Source organism: Mustelus asterias, chromosome 11 (assembly GCF_964213995.1).
Source record: "Mustelus asterias chromosome 11, sMusAst1.hap1.1, whole genome shotgun sequence".
NCBI lineage: Eukaryota > Metazoa > Chordata > Chondrichthyes > Carcharhiniformes > Triakidae > Mustelus > Mustelus asterias.
Window position 1 is genome coordinate 46,021,582 of NC_135811.1, and position 17,155 is coordinate 46,038,736.

A 17,155-nucleotide genomic window follows, 5' to 3' on the forward strand; every position below is an offset into this window, starting at 1 on the left:
GGTTTGTTCTGTAACTGGATCTTTTATCCCGAGTTGGATTTACAACGATAGAGTCTATAGCAACCATTCACCTTCTGCCAAGGGTTAGAAACAGTTATTACAAAGAACCATCCACACAACCACCACCCTTGGTCGAGGAAGTAAACACTATTAAGAATTGAAAAAAAATGCAACATTCTTTAACAAAATATTTAACTATTTGCAGGGAAGAGTTACACATCCTTCAGCATCTTCAGGGACCCATTCATACTTTAAAGGTTGGGGGTGGCAATGGGGGTTAGCAGTGGTAGGTTAGATTCCCTGCTCTCCAACTATAGCATTATTAGGTGATAATTCACTGTGGGCAGGAATGGGATAAAATTTGCTCAACCCTCTCATCAAGACTAGTATGAATGGAGCTACTGTTAGGAGAGGGAGCCAGAGGAAAGATCTGCTCTCATGTCTATTCTGCACCATCCTTACACATCCACTGTAGCTTGTCTATAAATCAGTCATCCAAATATGCCTAGGTCAATGCCACTTTATGCTGCCCTGCCTCCCTTGATCCCCTCGAAGGGAAGAGATCTCTGTTTCTGTTCAAACAGCCAAAATACTGGAATTCCTTTTCTGGAGGTCACTTTAAAACAAAAGAGTTCTTTTTGCTCTTGCAATTTCAAGCACCTATTTTTGTATTATGGTCTGCAAGTGGAATTTTAAGCATCTTTGTATCCTGTCAGGGAACCAGATAAGAAACCCCAAGGTACATCACGTGGTTAAGCTGGACCCCAACAATTTTCTATTTTGGCATTAGTGAGCATAAGATGCTTTACTCCAGGTGCAATTCGACTGACAAACTGGGAAACATCTTTTATCTTCACAAAATTCCCTCCAGCTGTCTTAGGCATAGCACAAGATGGTCGGTACAATCATTTGACCAAATAGACAACCTATCTACTTGCTCCAGTGCAACAGCATCCATTTCAATCTTCACTAACTGTTCCTAGTATATTCCTTCCAACTACCATTATTTTTGCCTTTGGTGTTTGTATGAATCTATATTCTAAACTTCTAGATGTTATTTCATCTTATATTTTCTAAGGCCTCCTTCTGAAAGTTTATTCATTAGTGTCACAAGTAGGCTTACAGTAACACTGCAATGAAGTTACTGCGAAAATCCCATAGTCGTCACACTCCACCAACTCTCCGGGTGCACGGAGAGAGAATTCAACATGGCCAATGCACCTAACCAGCACGTCTTTTGGACTGTGGGAGGAAACTTGAGCACCCTAAGGAAACCCACGCAGATACAGGGAGAACGTGCAGACTCTGCACAGACAGTGACCCAAGCCAGGAATTGAATTTAGGTCCTTGGTGCCGAGAGGCAGTAGTACGAAGCCACTGTGCCACCCTGCATTATCAGCTGCTCACAAGTTTATGTTCTGGTCTCCAATCTTTACTCCAGGAAATACATAATTCTGAATAGGTGTGTGTACAGAGGTGATAGTACACAACCTTGCAATGTTCCTCTCTTCATGTGAAACATATCTTCACACCTGATGCTCTCCTTGGTCCCAATTTCGGCTCTGGATTGATCTCACATCTCTCCAGTCAATGTCACATTTAATCATTAAATGCTGATCAAAAGACCACTGGTGCATGTTGCAAGGTGTTTGGTGTAGTTCAGCAGGAAAGTGTTGACAGTCTTAGATACTTCAATAGCAAGTGTTTATTGATTACTGGATTCTATATATGTAGGGAAAGAAAGGATCAAAGCTAGGACTTGTCTCCATGCTTGCATCTACACACTGATCTGTCCAACTACATGGGCTCCTGGGTATGGGTCATGTTTTGATTTGATTTATTATTGTCACATGAGTATACAGTGAAAGGTATTGTTTCTTGCATGCTATACAAAGCATACCGTTCATAGAGAAGGAAAGGAGAGAGTACAGAATCTAATGTTACAGTCATAGCTAGGGTGTAGAGAAAGATCAACTGAGTGCGAGGTAGTTCCATTCAAAAGTCTGATAGCAGCAGGGAAGAAGCTGTTCGAGTCAGATGGTATGTGACCTCAGACTTTTGTATCTTTTTCCCAACGGAAGAAGGTGGAAGAGTGTATGTTCAGAGTGCGTGGGGTCCTTGATTATACTAATTGCTTTTCTGAGGCAACGGGAAGTGTAGACAGAGTCAATGGATGGGAGGCTGGTTTGCGTGATGGATTGGGTTACATTCACAACCTTTTGTAGATCCTTGCGGTCTTGGACAGAGCAGGAGCCATACCAAGCTGTGATACAACCAGAAAGAATGCTTTCTATGGTGCATCTGTAAAGGTTGGCAAGAGTCATAGCAGACATGCCAAATTTCCTTAGTCTTCTGAGAAAGTAGAAGCGTTGGTGGGCTTTCTTAACTATAGTGTTGACATGGGGAGATCATGGCAGGTCGTTGGTGATCTGGACACCTAAAACCTTGAAGCTCACAACCATTTTTACTTCATCCCCATTGACGTATACAGGGGCATGTAGCCCATTACGCTTCCTGAAGTCAATGACTATCTCCTCCATTTTGATATTGAGGGAGAGATTATTGTTGTTGCACCAGTTCCTCTATCTCGTCATTGTTTGAGATCCAACTCACTATGGTGGTGTCATCAGCAAACTTGAAAATCGAGTTGGAGGGGAATTTGGCCCCACAGTCATAGGTGTATAAAAGGAGTGTAGTAGGGGGCTGAGGACACAGCCTTGGGGGGGACCGGTGTTGAGAGTGATCGTGGAGGTGGTGTTGTTACCTATCCTTACTGATCACGGTCTGTGGGTTAGAAAGTTCAGGATCCAGTCACAGAGGGAGGTGCCAAGCCCCAGGACACGGAGTTTGGAGATGAGTTGCATGTCATCTCTCATCACTGTGGGTGGTACTGTACTCAGTCCCACATTAACCGTGTATGTGCCAAACCCTTAGAATACACTGCTCAAAGTATTACACTTCAAACATAATTATTCAAGATTAGTAAAAAGAAATAAACTCAGGGTTTTGACAAAGTGTCCTTGACCTAAAACATCAATTTTGTTCTGCTATCTGCCTTGCTCTGAGTCAGTGAAACAAAATGCTATAACCACATTCTCAGGACTGATCCTTAAACCACACCAGTTAGATCAACATCTCAATGTTGCAATATTCAAGCATTCCCACCTTTTCAATCAAAAGCCCAAATCACAAAATAGAAGCAAGAAAAAAAAAGTTAATAGTCTCAGAATTTACAAATTCTAATGCTGTCAAAAGTCAGTTAAAATGAAAAGTCATTGCTTATTCTACTGCATGACATACATTGCATTAAGAGCAATGGACAACACAACGCAGGATAATTAACAGAACAAATTCAAAACCCTTTTGTTTTTAAGCCTCAACAATGCCTCACAATTTATGTACTTTTGGCTAAATCTGCTGTTTTATTCCCATGAATCAATCAACAGCTGCATTGAAGTTCCACCTATCCTGTTTGGAACAAATGAATCATCTTCCGACTGGGTTTAATTAGCTAGCTTTTAAACGTAAAACTTGCCTTGTTCACTGCCATTGTACATATTTCCTCCACATATATTTACTACCCAAGCTTCTGAAAGATTTTTCTACATTGACTAGGTTAGAAAATCAAAGTTTAAGATAGCAGCATGTTTCTAATACACATTACTTCACACTAACTGTGCCAGTATGAACATCCAAATATTCATCACCTTCTACCAGCAAGCGTCCATGTTTTAAAATTGCATGTTTGGTGGGTCAAGTCAGTCTTTTTGGGGTATTTGGGGGAGAAAGAGTGGGGGTGTAAAGATTAGGACAAAAAAAAAGGAAAACAACAGTAGGTTGATCTGTAACTTAATGGCAAGTTGAGACTGAATAATTCAACTCTTTATGATAACCCTCACAACAGATGGGACCATCATTTTGGCCTATTTTAATATGGGCAATAATCGTCTGCTGAGTTAATGGTGAGGCTAATGTTGCCTGGTACTATTGATCAAAAAAAAAACACCAGGGCTGTAAATTCAGGCAATTTGCAGATGTACAAACCAAACTATCCACATGTTCCTCTCTTGGGCTGTTTTGCCATTACCTTCACGAAAACGGTATCTTGTTGTCTGGCTCAGCGATTAAACTGTTGGAAATTGGCTGTACTTTAAAGGTAGATACAAACTCCATATTCATAACACACATTGGATTGACAATTCAAATTACACATGGTCAAGGGAAGAATATGCGTATGTTAGCCTAAGGCAAGGAATTGGCCAGCTCTAGAAAGAAGCAGGTTGCCACTTCTGGGCCTTAGACTAACATTCAAAGACAATATTGTTTCCGCTGCCACGTATAATTTGAGTTGTCAATCCAATGTGTGTTCAAATTCCGTCAATAGTGAATTGTGCTCAATTTCACCTCATTAGAATTAGCATTGGGATTACAGACTCTGAGGAACGGATGATGAAAAGTTTATTGTTCTCCTGTGTTATTTGTTACTGGGATGAGATGGAAGATGAAGTCGTCAGGAGAAAAATTGACAGTCAGCTATATAAACAGTCCATTCCAATTTATGTATCCTTTTAATGTTGTAAAAGCATTAATCACGGTTAGGCCTCTCTCTCTGACACTGAAGGCTAACTATTCTAAGGGTGGAGCTGCGATCATTCAAGTTTTCACTTGGGCATTTTAAATGTTTAATCTTCCTTCCTCTCAACCCAATCTCTCTCCATTTCTCTTTCCATACTTGATTTCACACTTCCTTCTCGATCCTTGTATCATGATTCCAAATCCGATTCTTAAAGATGCACAATTCCTTGTCTCATTCATTGTTCCAGGTGTCTGGCTTTCCCTCACTGCAAAAAGTTATCCAACTGCAATTTCAGCTGCTCACCATGCAAAAACATTTGAAGATTTAAATGTGCAAGACTAATAAACAGTTCATGCTATTAGATGTCACACTACAGCAATTTGTGGCCCAATATCTTTACAGAATCTTCTTTATGTCATTAGGAGCCAAGGACTGGAATTTGTTGAATGTCTGCACAAGTTGACATGAGTAACTTGTGTCGTCATGCACTGCACACCATAATTTCTGAGGAAACATTTGCTGTTCCACAGAAGCCCGTATAGGACCGGTTGGACAGCTAATCACCAGTATGTTTACTTGGGGCACAATGCAATGACAGGATCATGTTTGCTGAACTAACATTGACTGCAATCACCACACCAGTTAGAATCAAGGGCTCGCCCTGTTTGGACTCAGGATTAGCAAGTTACTGTTTAGATGAATAATTGCATTGTCCCCTGTGCCAGGCCACAGCTGCAAAAGTGACAAATGATTATAAACAACAGGAAGTAGCAGGTCGTCAATTCTCTGCCTTAGACTAACATTTAAAGACAATATTTTTTCACCTGCCATGTGTAATTTGAATTGATAATCCAGTGAAGATTGTGAATATGGATAGTGAAATGGGCTCAATTTTACCTTTAGAATTAGTATTGAGGTTACAGACACTGAGGAACTGAAGACTAATTGTTAATTCCCATGTGGGGATGGGGGAAAAGAGAAGAGTTTCAGTGAAGTAACTAAATTATACAAATAGTCCATGATTAATTTGCTCTCTAATTTGCAATTTTGCTCAAAGACACAATGGGTGGAACTCTCCCAAAATTTTTTTTAGGTGTAATAACAGTGAGAATAATGGAGTGATGTGCCGTTCTTTGGTGTGCTGGAATCCAGAAATGCCATTATGGAGTCCTCAGGTGTGTGGCCCACCCCAAGTGGCTGCAGCTATGTGCCGTTAAGCAGGGGGAGCTGCATTGAAACACTCCCACTGCACTCAGCCAGTCACACCAGGAAGATGGCAGCGTGCAGACCAGCCCCACGCTTAAGGGAGAGCCGGGACGGCTGCTCAATGCTGTGGAGGGGAAGTGGGCCATCCTGTACCCCCAGGAGGGAAGATGACCCAGGACAGAGACTGCAATGCAGCCTGGGATGCGGTGGTTACAGCAGTCAGTGCCTGCAGCCTGACACTGAGAATCAGTGCTCAATGGCGGACGATGAACAACCTAATTCGAGCTGCAAAAGGCGAGTGTTGATCCGTCTTGCTCTGGCATCAGATTTATCCCTCACATCTGGAAAGTACATCTCGACTCATTTCCTGCGGTCACCCAGCACACACCCCCCCCCCTGCCTTTCAACCCCAACCCATCAAGCTCTCAATTTGCAGGAGAAGATGGTGCACAACAGAAAAGATGACAGGCAGTGTGTTAGAGAACTTCAAAATACTCTGGGGTTTAAAACACTAATAAAGACCATTAGAACCGACTGGATTAGCTTATGATAAGAATCACAAACTGCCTTTACAGAGCTACTGTCTGCATAGAAACACATAACCACAGTTAGAGAATTTAAACATATATTTTTGAAAATATTATTGCACAGGTATACATCTTGGCTAATGGCACAGGGTTCTAAGGCATCGTGGGAAATAGGCCAGTAAAATGAACCACATTCCTTATAACAATACACCCATAGAAGCACAGCTGTCATCAGCATGGGTACCAGACAGCTCAGTGAATGAGACATTCACTGAGCAAGGACAAGCTAACGAAGCTAATTCCAGACAACTTAATGAATAGGCCAGATAAAAGAATCCAGGACAGGTGGCCACGGAAAAACCAGGCAGAAACAGCTAGAACTTATTGTTCCCATGCTGTCAGAGAATATCTGTAATTGGCCAAGGTACATGACATTTAGTAATAACAATTGGCTCCGGATGAGCCAGAAGGCAGGTAAAATGTCTTTGAGGTTGTAGAATTGTATTGCCACTGTGATGCAACTTGAGAACTAGTTAGATTGTCCAGTCCTTCTATCTGTGTGCGTTGGTCAATAAAGAAATGTCTTTCACCAGGACAAGGCAGTCCCAAGTCTTTGTATTAGCTAAAGTTAAGCTCAATACTTAGCCTCCGAAAAAACCTCTACATGGCAGAACCACTGAGTTGCAGCTCCTGACTCCCTTCGAAGAACATATGAGGGAGCTCTCAGGGGAGGTACCTAACAGGACCGTGAGTGACTTAGGTTGGAGTGCGCCAACAGAGGATCCACAAAGCCTTCATCCATATGGCCGTTTTCAAATAAGTTTTAACCTCCCCAGAAACAACCACCATTGAGACATTGTAGATGCACTATCTTTGGTTAACTGAGAATGTTTAGTCAAGCATCAAATTGAAAGACAGAATGTAGAATACTGCAAAGATTAAAGGACAGTTGGAAGAAAAACCCGCAGAGAGAACTAAAGAGACAAAGAGTTTCTACAAAGCATTTAAAAAGGAAAAGAGTGAAGTGAGCATTGGTCCCTCAGAGGGCAAGACTAGGGAATCAATCAACTATAGTTCATAGAATCCCTACTGAGCGGAAGAGGCCATTTGGCCCATCGAGTCTGCACTGGCTCTCAGTATCTTAGCCATGCCCTACCCCTGTGTTTATGTCAAAGACTACGCACTCCAATTCACTAAGGGGCAATTTAGCACAGCCAATGCACCCAACCGCACATCTTTAGACTGTGGGAGGAAACTGGAGCACCCGGAGGAAACCCACGCAGTCACGGGGAGAATGTGCAGACTCCACACAGTGACCCAAGCCAGGAATTGAATCTGGGTCCCTGGGGCTGAGGCAGCAGTGCTAACCACTGTGCCACCCATTACAGTACGGTGAATGTGGTGTAGGTACACCCACAATGCTGTTAGGAAGATTGTTCCAATATTTTGACTCCACAGTGAAGGAACACCAAAATAGTTTCAAACCAGGGTGATGTGCAGCTTGGAGTAACTTGCAGATGGTGGTGTTCCCATACATCTGCTGCCCTTATCCATTAAGAAGTTTAACAACACCAGGTTAAAGTCCAACAGGTTTATTTGGTAGCAAAAGCCACACAAGCTTTCGAAGCTCTAAGCCCCTTCTTCAGGTGAGTGGGAATTCTGTTCACAAACAGAGTTTATAAAGACACAGACTCAATTTACATGAATAATGGTTGGAATGCGAATACTTACAACTAATCCATCTCAGAGGGAGGCAGTGCAAGGTGCTGCTGAAAGAGCTTTGGATTATTATTGCACTGCATCTTGTAGATTGTACACACACCTACTGCCACTGTGCGTTGGTGGTGGAGGGAATGAATGTTTACAGTATTGGCCAATCAAGTGGGCTGCTTTATTTGGATGATGTTGAGCTTTGAACATCGAGTTGTACTCATCCAGGCAAGTAGATGGTATCCCCATCACACTCCTGACGTGTCTGAAAATGGTTAACAGGCTGTGGGGAGTCGGGAAGAGAGTTACTCACTGCAGGATTTCTAGCCTGCTCTTGTTGTCACACAGTATTTAAATAGCTAGTCCAATTTAGCTTCTGGTCAATGTTAACCCCCTCGAATATTGATCAGGTGGGATTCAGCAATGGTAATGCCACTGAATGTCAGGAGATGCTTAAATCCTGTTGAAGGTAGTCATCACCTTGCACTTATGCAGCACAGTGTTACTCACCATTTAACCCTGACCCGAATGTTGTCCAAGCCTTGCTGTGTATGAACATGGACTACTTCAGTATCCAAGTTGCTGCTACAGTTAAGTGTTATCATATCAAAGTTAGTCACTCATTTTACCTCAAGTTCAGCTATTCTGTCCATGTTTGGACCAGGGCTGTATTGAAGTCAGGAGGAACCCAAACTGTGCATATTGCTCAGCAAGTACCACTTCCTAGCACTGTTAATGACCTTTTCCATCAATTTACTGATGATTGAGAGGCCTGTTTCTCATGTACAGGACATAATGGGCAATTTTTCATGTTGCTGGGTAGGTGTCAGTGTTGTAGATGTACTGGAACAGCTCGGTTAGGGGCATGGAAAGTTTGAGCACAAGTCTTCAGTACCATTGCCAGAATATTGTCATGGCCCATTGCCTTTGCAGTATCCAGTGCCTTCAACAGTTTGAGATCATGCGGAGTGATTCGAATTGACTAAAGACTAACATTGGTGAGGCTGGGGGCCTCAGGAGGCGGCCAAGATAGATAATCCCCAAGGCATTTCTGGCTGATGGTGTTCAAAAAAAAAAAAGCTTCAGCCTGATCTTTTACACTGATATGCTGGACTCCCCCATGTGGAAATATTTGTGGAGCCTCCGCCTGCTGTTCTGTTTAATTATCCACCATTAATTGTGGCAATTAGGCGATACGGTGGTCAGCACTGCTGCCTCAGTGCCAGGGAACTGGGTTCAATTCCAGCCTCAGGTCAGGTGTGTGGAGTTTGCATGTTCTCCGTGTCTGTGTGGATTTCCTTCAGGTGCTCCAGTTTCCTCCCACAGTCCAAAAGATGTGAGGGTTAGGATTGGCCATGCTAAATTGGGGGGGGGGGGGGGTGCACGCACAAATGGCCTATGATTCTAGCCTTACAATGTGACAGAGCTGCAGAGTTTAGATCTGATCTGTTGGTTGAAAATGAAATCACAAGGCTCAAGCCATGTCAGAGAGGACACTCGTACACTTCAATGATGTTCTGATAAAAGTGGTATGATCTGGCTAAAAGCACGGGATGTTGTACACAATCTGCTCGTTACCAAAGATGCACAGGTTAGGTTGATTGGCCATGCTAAATTGCCCCTTAGCGTCAGGGAGATTAGCAGGGTTAATGCATGAATCTATGGGGATAGGGCTTGGGTGGGATTGGCATTGATGCAGGCATGAGTTGAATGGCCTCCCCCACTGAGGATTCTGTTCCTTTCTTATTCTTCTGCTTTATAGTAGCGGAGAAAATGCTTTCCATTTGCTTTAAAAACTGGAGGAGATTTTCTAATCTAGCATCTTTGTTTGCCCTTTTATTCTGATGGTATTCCTTGATAAAAACCATTTATATTTTGTAGCTTCAGGCATTAAGTGTCAGCTTTGAAGTACATCAATCCAAACGGATGGTTGCACGTTGGGGTGCAAATACTAATGCTCAACTTGCAGCAGTTGATTCAGTTTGTTTCTAAGGAACACAATAGTTTGCCAAATGGGGGAAGTGCAAAGCAGCTCAAATTCTGCGAGCTTCAAAAAGAAGAGGGTTACTGTTCAAGCCGGACACACTAACCCCAGATTACCACATGCACAAGGTCATCTAATTTCAGTGACAACTGACTACACCAAGTCTTATCTCACATTCATTTTCCTTCATCAGCTCCGAACACATTACTAAAAGATCTTTAGTCTTGTTTAAAAAGCCATTCAAGGCTTCATCTTTTATATCTGCGAATGCCAGTCTACACCCTTTAGTTATTTGCTCTGTCACCCATGTCCATCCCTCCCTGTTTCAGGGAGGATAGGCTGATGTAGTGACATACACGTCTGGATGGACCAGTTTGGTCATTTTTTTGATACAAACGTCACTGCCTCAAATCCACCAAATGAGAAAAACTCCAGTCATGTTGAAAATCTCTCCAAATGCTTTCACTTTGCTGCTAAAAAATAATCCCCCTCTGAACCTTTTTCCTCCCTCGAGCTCACCATCTGCTCACTCCTCCTCTGTTGCACATCAGGACATTTCCTGAAGGCACCATATAAACAAAAGTTGTGGTTGGTGTGCGAGAAGCTTTTTTTCTCTTTTGCATAGTTGGCATAAGATTTCAGAAATTAAAGACACGAGTTCAAAGACTGACTTGGAGACTCCCACACAAATGCTCGACAGCCAACAAGATCTGTATTAGGTCTCGCAAGCCATACTGCACTGCTCAATAAACTTTCAAAGTATTCTGAACAAGACATAAATTAAATACAAGACAAGACCAGCTCAGTTCCAAACATCATTCCTTTCACCAGTGAGTCAGAGCTCGTCTAAATATTTAGCTCTGCGTTGTAACAAAACAGTCCCTCCCAAAAATAATTTTCTAAAGGTTCTGTATTACCAGGAAGGCGAAGTTGCGACTCTTTCCAAACCAAGATAACATGGGCCGCCATTACATACTTGGTACCGCAGAGCAGCTGAATATGGTTCATCCATGGAGAAAAAACACCAGGACAATCACTTCACACTTAAGCTTCTCCCTACCACCCCTAGAATTTGCTCCACTGAAAATTTGGCCATAACAGGTCTGTAAATTCACTCCTTCATACCGTAAACACTGCAAATAAACATAGATCTCCATCTTGAAAATTTCAATTTACCCAACCTCCGCAGGGCCTTTTTGGTGGCGTGTGGGGGAGGGGGGTTAGGTTGAAGAAAGGAGGGAGGGAGTTCTAGATTGCCACTGTCCTGTGAAGAAAAGATTCCCGATTGCCCTCCTAAATGGTCTAGCTCCCAAGTTTTGAAGGTCAGGTGCCTTATTCTGGATCCCCAGTGGAGGCAATAGCTTCCCTGCATCTCCCCAATTGATGGGTGGCATGGTCGCCCAGTGGTTACGCCAGGGACTTGGGTTTGATTCTGGTTTTAGGTGTCTGCAGAGTTTGCACATTCACCCAGTGTCTACGTGGGTTTCCTTTGGTTTCCTCCCAGTCCAAAGATGTACAGGCTGTAAGGCTGGCGGCACCTCACTTGCTCAACCAACAAGGGTATATTCAAACCTATTCCTCAGATTCCTGCTAGCATTGCAATGAATTTGCATTTTATCTCCTCTTGAGGTTCTGTCCCAAAGTGAAAAAGGGTTCCAAGATGTGGTCAGATCAGGGGGTCTGTATGATTCGAGCATAACATTTGTAGGAAAATGCAAATGCAATAAAAACTATGACTCCATTTGTCTAGATTATTTTTTGCATCTGTATTCTAGTCAGTCAGTCACGTGCGCATGGACATAAATCCATGAATCCCTTTACTCTCTCAGCTCCAGGCCCACGCACTACTTCCCTGCCCATTAAGGAAGTAACCAAGGTCATAAACGTTTCATTTAGAAACAAAGCAGCAAAGGCCGTAGCCCAGATTTCTGGGAATGATTCTTCATATGAAATAGGATGCTGCTCCTTCAGATTACAATGTAAACATTGAAAACCAGATTGAACAGGAAAAATGGAAAAGTAGACAATGGAATTTAACTGTTGCCAAGTCTGTTTAGCACTACATTCTCTCAATAACTTCATTGCAGTGTTAATGTAAGCCCTACTTGTGACTAATAAACAAACTTTAACCAATCTGCATGAGGAAAACAATATGGCCCGATTAAGCCCAATGGCCTGTTTCCATTTTGCAGTTTCTATGTCTATGTGAATTCTAAACAGGCACTTCAGAAAACTCCTAATGTCTAAGCCAACATTTCCTCTCATCACTACCAACCAACAAACAGATCGCGACCATTCAGCTCATGAAATATCATACACAAATGTGTCATGCTAAATAATGATTTTTAATCCAACAGCTGGGAAAAATCTAACTTGTTAAACTCAAAAAACTTTAAAAAGTGCATCTTTGAACTCAAAGATGTCTACCCAATTTGCATCACTGGACATTCCATATTCTGCAAAGGACAACAGCATCAGAAGAATGAACAAACCACTTCTGCTGTTCCCATTAGCAAGGCAATCACCTCGGATATTCAAGAGGGAGTTCTAGTACATGAGCTCAGCAAGCTATTGTGGGGACATGCTAAGCCCAGTCATTTGAATAACGAGACACTGGTTGTGAGAAAGCACGCTGACATGAACAGATCAAGTTACAAAAAGGGGAAAACACACTAGCTATGACCACATTTGAATCACTGGGTGATCATGCGATAGGTTCACCCCTCACTTTTAAATGTCTGCTTTCTCTGCAATAAGATAACAAGCAGCAGTGGTGACACTGACAAGAGAAGACCCGTCTGGAGTCCCTCCTTCTGGTCTCTTTCTCTCTCTCCAGCCCACCTGGGAAACTTTGAACCCTGGTTGATGAATGTGGCCACCCAGGGATGCCCCTGTTGCAGACAGACTCCTTGAAGGAAATCAACCCCACTGTATCATCTCCAGAGAATCACCAAATTAGCCACCTACATCTGCAGAAGTACCAAAGGCAAGTTGCAAGAGCAACAAATTCTGCCTCAAACTAGCAGAGTCACTGAACTACAGACTGCATACCCTCTTTTACTTCTCTGGACTCTCTCTCTCTCACTGTGTAATCTATATTTGTACGTGGGTGAACTTGGAACGCAAAGAAGAACCCTGGGAGTGTATTTTATTTAGATCGGTTTAAGTATAATAAAGCTAACTTCTTTCTTTGTTAAACTCAAGAAAACTGGTCTGATTGGTTCTGCTATGATCACATCACATTAACAGTAATCACTCACTGGCTTGGCAAGTATAGACACACAAAACCCTGTTGCAGTCAAACAGAAAGGGGGGGGGGGGGAAATAAAAAGATAACACTATGCAGGAGTTAGAATTAGCTAGATAAACAGCAACCACATGTTCCAGATAACTCATCAGATCTGAAACATTTGGGGCAATAGCCGAAATGTTGTACAAGAACCAACATGCAGTCTGATGCTCCATTCACCGACGTGGAAAAGAGAACAGTTCCAGATTGCAACACATCTGTAATAGTCTACCAACCGTCACACACCCAAGAGGCTTAAGTTTCCTGAAAGGCAATTGGTAGCTATACTGCGTTATAATATATTGGTACATTGGAATAACTACAGCTGAATTCAAGCCCAGTAACACCAAAGGAAACTTTTCCAAACTGGACAAAACAAAAAAAATAGGACTCAGATCAGGACTTTACGTACAGGATGCAGCACACTATTGTCAGATATACCCAGAATCATAGAATCCCTACAATGCAGAAGGAGACCATTTGCCCCATCAAGTCTGCACCAACCATAATCCCACCCAGGCCCTATCCCCATAATCCTAATTATTTACCCTGCTAGTCCCCCTGACACTAAGGGACAATTTACCATAGCCAATCAACCTAACCTGCACATCTTTGGACTGTGGGAGGAAACTGGAGCACCCAGAGGAAACCCACACAAACACAGGGAGAACATGCAAACACCACACAGTCACCCGAGGCCGGAATTGAACCCGGGTCCCTGGTGCTGTGAGGCAGCAGTGCTAACCACTGTGCCACCTGCTTTCACCAGGTCAATATAGAGGAAGTCTTGAGGTGCAGTGGGCAGCTTCCATGCCTCAGACTGAAGCTTTGGATTCCAGTCCCACTCAGGAGATTTGATGACCACAAAAAGGTGCATCCAGAAAATGTCCAAACAGATCAACCTGAAAATCATTCCAATACACCCATTGCAGGCAGTAACAACAGGAGGGATTCCTGGTTAGCCACTCTTGATGCAGAGGTCAAGTTCTGACTGCAGCTAGTGACCCGTTCCAGGAAAAGGAAGCTGCAGGAAGAGAGGGGTAAGCACATGCTTAGTTTACCATATGCAACTCTGGACACAGGAAGCAAGGTCAATACGACTAGGCTGAATTACTTTTCTGCTTGGCTTGTGACAAACTAATCTTTGAAACCAAGTCACCCTTGCTGCCATAAAGAGAGGTTCAATGGTGGAACAAGTGAATTATTGAATCAGTGTAAACTCAGATCTGCCTAGAACAACCCATTTACTGAACTCAAACTCCAGTATCTGCCGTGGTGGGATTCAAACCTGGATCCTCAGAGCATTACCCTGGGTCTCTGGATTACTAGTCCAGTGTGACAAGACACCTAAAATCACCAGCTTAGCAATTATACCACACCATAGGCCACACTTTGTTACCCATAGAGATAGGCCACATTGTTAGGCCCATAGCTTATCAGCTTTCAGACATAATTAAAATTAAAATCCAGGTATAGTATTGCAATTCCAATTGCCAGAATATAACAAATTGCAATATAGTCATCCTCAAACTAATTTGCTTGAAAATTTGACCAGTTTGTTCATCAATTAAACACAAATCCATCAACAGGAACTTAAACAAAAAGACCCAAAATCAAGACAAGCCAAAAAAAATGTCTCTTCAAGTTAATCTTCAACTGCTGAAGTGCGGGCTAACATAATCCTTGCACAAATGTGCATGCACGAAAACAAACTCTGGAGTAAAATGTCTTGTGTTGCAGATCATTCTTAAAATCAAGGATTCCCTTATGCACAAAAACTGAGGGCTAACGTTAAAACTAGAATTCAGCTTTTGCCTCCCCCATATGGAATTGTTTAAGAGTTGAATTGATATTTTTGGCTTCATGCATCACAAAAAGTTCCGTTGGCTTAGAGCCAGATTCTTTGTGCACATTTAGCCAACAGTTTAGAGACTGATATACATCAACATATGCAGCACCATTATAGGAGGACACATTACATTTGTTCTCGGAATAGATTAACCTTCTGCTAATGAACTGATATATTGCAATTATGTTAGGCAAAGGCAGAGTTCCAAAGTCAAGCTGGAGTTAGTTTTTAAAAACCATCTGAAAAAGGGCTGATTCACCTTCCTGCATTCCCGACATTGAAGTGGGCACGCCCCTCAATGCTGTTGCTTGGTAACTTGCAATTTTGGAAATGCAAATACATATGCATTACTAATAGCAATCTTGCTCAGACACTCAATTGCTTTGTGGAGGAGGAGTACGAAGGATAGTTTATGTTCAAACTCGGAATTCTAATGGTCACCGGCTGGAATGTGAACTTAGCTACAAATTTATTTCAACTCCATTCCCGGAGCTGAAATTAGCAGTGACACTTTTCTTTAAAGTTTATTTATTAGTCACAAGTAAGGCTTACATTAACACTGCAATGAAATTAGTGTGAAATTCCCCTAGTCACCACACTTGGGTGCCTGTTCGGGTCAATGCACCTAACCAGCACATCCTTCAGACTTTTCAGATGCATGACACAACTGAGTTGGTCCATTTTTAAAAAGTGTTGCGAGTCCACTTGAACAAAATCCCACTAAATTCCTGTAACATTTTTAGAAAGGGTAAGACTGAGTTCTTGCATTATACAGCAGGGCTGGGAGACAAGCAAACGAGAGTGCACTGCATTGAGTTTATTCGGAATTTTCTCCTTTTGTACGAGTTACTACAATCAAACAGCTTCAAACACGGGGAGGTGGAGGACAGGACTATTAGGAGCACAAGCTTTAAAGGATGCACAGCATTCCAATGAAATTAGGAAGGAGAAAAAGGGGGGAAAAAAAGCCCATCATACAAGAGAACATGAATAAAAAAAAAGTGTATGGTGGAAGCAGTATTTGTTTCAAAATAAAACTTGAGCATAGAATTTTGGGTTAACTTTTAAAACACATTCATTGTGAGTTTATTGGACATTTTAAACAGACAGAAAGCACTCTGACTAAAGTGCGAGGCACTCCTGGATTGCAGAACATGCCTCTACAAAACAGTGAACAATGCGCAACTATAGTCCAGAACCTCTCTGAACACGTTGCAGCGAGTAAGAGACAGACTAGATGGGAGTTGCTGATTCTTCAGAATACAAGAGACAATTTCTCATAAAGTGAACATAAAACTCATTATATTCTTCGCTTTACTGAACAAACACACATGCGTCCTTCATATGACAAATGTAATGAAGTTACCCGACGGGACTGTGAACTATGCTAAACCTAGAGAAGAATTTACAAATAGATTCTTCTGTACAAATGTAGTGCCGTTCCTCACTCCTAAACTCAAACTATCAACCAAGTTCAAGGTGATCCAAGATGAAGCTGGACAAGACCATAAAAGGTCCTATTCATGGAAAACCCCTCTCCATGGATGCCTGTAATTGCAATCTACAATCTAGGATATCCTGCCATAAAATTCTTTTTTTCCCCCAGTACTGGAAGGATGACTGACTAATGAGTCAGGAATGTCTGATGTTATAACATTTCCTCCCATCCACAAACAAAATGTCAATTTCAGGCAGAAAATTAAAGGCTGTGGCATAAACTGAACTTTAACACTTCACTTTGGGTGCTGTATCAAATTGACCTTTATTACATTCGCTCCACCTCAGAATCAAAACAGTTCCGTTTGCCCAAGTCAATGTTAAGAGTCAAATGTTGTTGAGATAAATGCATCGGCTAGAACGCACAAATGCGAGATCCACAGCTCACAGTTTAAGGAACGTGCACTTATGCGGTCCTAGTATTCAGAAAACTATTTCAAAACACACAAGGGGGAAGAAGGATGCAACAGGCACACAAAAAAAAAAAATTAGGGAGGAGGAAGACATGAGAACCAGG

General features: G+C 42.3%; 1 protein-coding gene across 1 annotated transcript in view; it reads right to left on the bottom strand.

Moving 5' to 3' along the window:
* The window catches only part of LOC144500502 (myoferlin-like), a 228,154-nt gene that overhangs the window by 198,846 nt on the left and 12,153 nt on the right, over positions 1–17,155 (bottom strand). The gene's annotated exons all lie outside the window — the stretch shown is intronic.